We start from the raw sequence: 5,461 nt of genomic DNA, 5'->3' as shown, positions 1-5,461 counted from the left end.
TAGCTTCACATCATTCTCTACATCTTTTTCCCATATTAGGGTGTAGATGATGACACAGATATATGACGACTAATTCAGCATGGTTGTTTTCCATGTGTTCATTTTCTATTATGATCAGTGGGATATAAGTTGTATCAAGAAATGAAGTTCTATCAAGGTTTGGACTATTAGAGCTCAAAGGGGACTGTTGGGGAGATATTTGAATCTCTTGAGCTTACTTTCTTATTAAAGCATTTGGATTTGATGAGGAAGTCAGGGATTTTCCTGGGCTAGAGCTATTTGTAGCCAGGTGTTTTCCTGGGCTATTATATAATGTCAGGCCTTTTCCTGAGCTAGAGACTCTATCCATCTGATGTTGGCTTCTCCTTCCCTCCCTGCAAAAATTCTCCGGTAAAAAAGTCAGGAAGATGATTATTTTTCCCTTGAATATGTTCAATATCAAAATCAAAAGAGGAAATAATACCTTGCCATCGAGCGAAGTTTTGCTTGGCGACTGGATTTTTGACATCTTTTTCTAAAATGTCCTTGGCTGATTTACATTCAGTCCGTATGAGGAAGTTTTTCTTAAGCAAGTCACTTTGAAATTTTGTGAAAGTTTTTCTTAAGCAAGTCACTTTGAAATTTTGTGAAAGTTTTTCTTAAGCAAGTCACTTTGAAATTTTGTAACATAATGTATTATTGCTAGGACCTTCTTTTTAACAGTAGAATATTCATGTTGTGCCGGATTCTAAGTTTTAGAGGTAAAACATATAAGTTGTTTCTCGTCTAGGATTTTTTATTTAAGTATACCTCCTAATCCTATTTCAGAAGCATCGGTTTCTATAATTTTAAAAGCTGTAGGATTGGATAGAGCTACACAAGTTAATTCTTTAACCTTTTGTTTTAATTTTTTAACTGCCATGGTATGCTCATTAGTCCAATCTGGATGATTCTTTTTTAGTCTCTGGAATAAAGGTTTAGCATCTGAAGATAAATCTATATAAAAATTTGAAATATAATTTAGACATCCTAAAAAACTTTGTGATTCATTTTTATCTTTTATGATGTCAGGGAATCCGGAAGCAAATTCAATTGCTCTATCTATAGGAATTATCCTTCCTTGAAAGATATTATGCCCAATGAACCTAATTTTTGTTTTAAAAAGGTTTATTTTTCTAGCAGAAACAACTAGACCGACATTATTTATAGCTTTAAAAAATATATTTAAATGCTTCCAATGTTGGTCAATATTATCCGAATATACGAGGACATCATCAATATAGACAATAATGAACTTAGTATACGGATTAAAAATATCATTCATAATATTCTGAAATTCTGAAAAGGCATTACATTCCATTAATAATGCTCGAAGGGAACGTTAAATGATGTTTTATATTTATCTTTTTCCAATATTTAAATTTGCTAATATCTTGATTTTAAATCGAACTTTGAGAAAATACATGCATTGACTAATCTATCAGGGAGATCCCTTTTATTTGGTATAGGGTAGCGAATCCATCTCAAAACTTTATTCAATGGTTTATAATATATAACATGGCGTGGGGCTCCCCTTTCAATCTCCAAAGCTTTTTCTACATAAAAAGTTGCACAGCTCTAGGGTGAAGGACTTTTCCTAATTAGTTTTTTGTCAAGAAGTTATTGTATTTCAGTTTTACAAATTTATAGGAGTTTGCTATTCATTTGTATTGGTCTGGCTTTAGTTGGAATTTTCTGTTCGTTAAAGCCTGGTTTATAAGGAAGTTCCACAATGTGTTGCTTTCTATTCCAAAAAGCGTTAGGGATTTCTGCACAAACTTCTTTTTCAAGTATCGTTTTAAAATTATTAATTTTATTTTATATTTGTGGTAATGTTAATTTTTCATTAATAGTCTTATACTTAACCTCTTCTTTTAAATGAAAGAGAAATATTTCTTTAGTAGAAATCTTATTTTTGATACTATTTATTTTATGAATTCTTGGTTTATCAATGAAGTCAAATTTTACTTCATATCCTTCAATATCAGCTTTATCCCAGTATTATCAATTCTAATGGGGTAAAGCATGTTTAAGAAGGGAGTTCCAAGTATCACAGGCTGGCTTAATCTTTTAACCATTATAAAAGGAAATTTAAAGCATGTACCATTATTACAAACTGCGGCATCAGATAGTTTATATTTTATTATCATTTTACTACCATATGCAATGTTCAAAACCTCTATTGTTTTTCTGAAATATTTGGTTGGAACTTGTCCTTCATTTATATAATTTAGATCGGCTCTTGAATCTATAAGAGAAGTAGTTTGAAAAGTGAACTCTTTTTGTACCACTAGTTTTATGATGGTAAATCATCTTTGGGTTATTACTTTATCTAGGAGGTTGACATATTTATAATCTTGTATTTTTCTTAACATATTACAGTTATTGGAAGTTTGTGGATCGTCTACCACTTTTGGGAGTGTATCTTCCATTTTGGGTGGTAACAGATTTTGATTATAATCATGCATGGTAAATCATCTTTGGGTTATTACATCAGATTATTAAATTTTTCTTTAGGACTTTCTTTCTTATTTCCACTTTCATTTTTAGTGGTTGCTATTTCAAAAATTTGTACTCTAGTTTTTAGAGTTATCAATTCATTTCGAACCTCATTTATTTCATTTTTTAGATCATGAATTGTAGGTTATTTTTTGGTTTTGAGTTTTATTTTGAATTATTTTCAAAATATCACGAAAGCTATAATCTTCATTAGTAGGAACAAGAGTCGGTTTAGGAGCAAGAGAACTTGAAGGTTCTTTGGCCATGTTGATATAATGAATTAAGGCTTCTCTTTTAGCTTCAGGGTCACTTATTTTATCAATTAGGTAAATTACAAGATTTTTTTCCTTGGTCAGGGTATTTAAGTTTAGGCCTTTCAAGAAATTACACTGGCAATTAATATCTACAGAATCTGTTTCAGAATCTGAACTGGAGAACATGAATTCTTCATCATTTATCTCTCCGATGAGCATTTCTTCATCAGAGTCGGAAGATTCTTCGGAATCATCTCTTTTAATTAAGAGGATATCAAATAATTGCTTCTTTATTTCAATGTCTATTTCTAAAGCACTTATTTTCTTTATCATACGATATTTATTTTTATAGTGTCATATTTTCCCACAGTTATAGTAAACTGATATTTTTCTTTTTCCCTTCTGTTTAAAGGAGTGATCTTGTAAAAAAATTTTAGGAAAGGTATTTTTTTTTCCTTTTGAATATCTAGACTTTGTCTTTCTAGAATCTCTAGAGTCTCTATATTTCTGTCTGTAAGATGGCTTAGAAGTAGCTATTGTGTTGAAGCCGAATTGCTCAAAGAAATCTCTCAATTCCTTTTTCCCCGTCATTCTTTGTTTCTCCAATTGTCATTTCAATTTTAAGTTTGCGCATAAAGCAATACCTTCAATACAAATTTCTGCAGATAATTCTCCAAGAGTATACAAAGAATAAGGAACAATTCCCCCACGCTTGTTTTTCAATCTTATCTTAACTTTTTTCTCAAACAAATGAAGAAGTCCAGCAATGAATTTTTCTTTCTAATGGTCAACTTTACTATCTTCTCAAGATAACAGTCTGTAATAAAATACATCTTTATACCATTTGATTTGAAAGTAAATCATCAGATCTGGCTGATAAAAAGGCTGTACTTCCCACAAAGTGAAGCATAATGGTATATATTAGAGTATTTACTGCATCTCCATCAGTAACTATATTCTCAAGGACCTGTCCAGGTCCTACCTCATTTTTAACAGCCTTGTTTAGTAGCATTTAAGATTTGATTTTTTGCTTCTTCGTCCATATGAAAATCCTACCATCCTCTAAGCCATCCAGTAAAACCACATATAATGACTTTAGCAATTTCGTGGTCTTGGTTTTCACTTGCGTTACATGCTGTAGCATATATAGTCATATATTTCTTGAGATCGAGAATTTGATTCTCAGACATCCCATCCATATTCCAATTTACTACGGATCATCTTGAATAGGAGACTGAAGTAGTAATGAGGTCATCCTCTATTTGTAAATCTACAGGAGTGCGCCTAGGATAATACATTCTTGTTGGGGCTACATGCCTAGTTTTTCTCTCATAGTCAATCCTATTAAGCTCTAAGCTTTATGATTTAAAAGCTTCTTCTATTTTAGATATTTCAATATCAGAAAAACTTTTATCTTGTTGAAGTACTTGGACATTACTTGATTTTCCTTTAATATCTAATTTTTCAAATCTTTTCATTAACTCATCTACCAATTCTTTAATGTCTTCTTTCTTTTTAATTCCTTGGAGGTTAAATTTTCCTGCAACAATACTAGGAGGTGGTTTGAATAAACATGCACTCTTTTCTTTATCTTCTTTCTTCTCTTGAGGTTTTATTTTATTTAAGAAGTTTTCTATTCTATTGGACTGTTTTCCTATAGTCGGTAGAAATAAATGTGTATAATTATTTTGTTCTATTATATGGGATATGGCTTCAATTTTAGCCATCTAGTTATCAGAATCTTTTGGTCCAATTTTGAAAGGTGAAGCTTTTATTTATTGTTTTTCTCTTTTTAGTTTTAGACTAGTTTCAGGAGGATAGATAGCTTCAATCCTTTCTCTTTTTACTGTATGAAAGGTTTGTAAGGTGTTTTGGACAATATTAATATTCTGAATAGTATTATCTTGAAATTCTGGGTATTTTATTCTTTCTTTTTTAAGGATATACCTAAGACATTTAAAGAATTTTATATTTGTTTTATGTTGTATCATGAATTTATTGAATTTAATATGAAAGAGTTCTTTCTGTCTTTCATTAAATTCTTTGAGGAACCATTCCCTTATTTGTCTATTTTCTTCTGACAAAAAATCTCTTTTTACCCATTCTTTATCTATGACAAACTTATCTTGGGTTTGAATTGTCAGAACTTCGAAATCAAATTCAGACATGGTTGGCTCATCGGGCTCAGTCTGAGAAGAGATGGGAGTATTTACAGTATAAACAGGATGTTGTACCTGTTTTTCATTTTTTCTTAATCATTCTAAAATGATTTTGTCATCATGCGCTTTTTCATAACTAGATTGAGGTACTGAAGAAGTTGAACTTCTAGAAGAAGTATAAGTTGATGGTACAGTATACTTAACTGGCAGCCTAGGAGCTAAAACAGTATTTGGAAACAATCTAGTTCTTCTAAGGGATGAAAATTGGATTTCAATTTCTCCATTTGGATATTCAATTATTTGTTCTGGATCTTTATTTTCGGGAATAGGTAAACGAGTCTCAGTTTGTAGAGACTAATTTTCAGGTAAGTTTACCTGCTTCCAGCATATAGCTTTAGGCTAAGATTGGATTTTTCCATATTAGTTTGAAAAAATATTGTTTGTCCCTTTTTATCCATTAATCTTGCATTAGAACAAAGAGTGTTCATGACCTTATAACAAATTCTAAAAACAAAAGCCAAGTTTTGGGAT

This window comes from Amborella trichopoda, chromosome 10, assembly GCF_054954075.1.
Source record: "Amborella trichopoda isolate Santa Cruz 75 chromosome 10, AtrichopodaSantaCruz75HAP2 v2.0, whole genome shotgun sequence".
In the NCBI taxonomy this organism is placed as follows: Eukaryota; Viridiplantae; Streptophyta; class Magnoliopsida; order Amborellales; family Amborellaceae; genus Amborella; species Amborella trichopoda.
Note: the sequence above shows the minus strand (reverse complement) of the source record.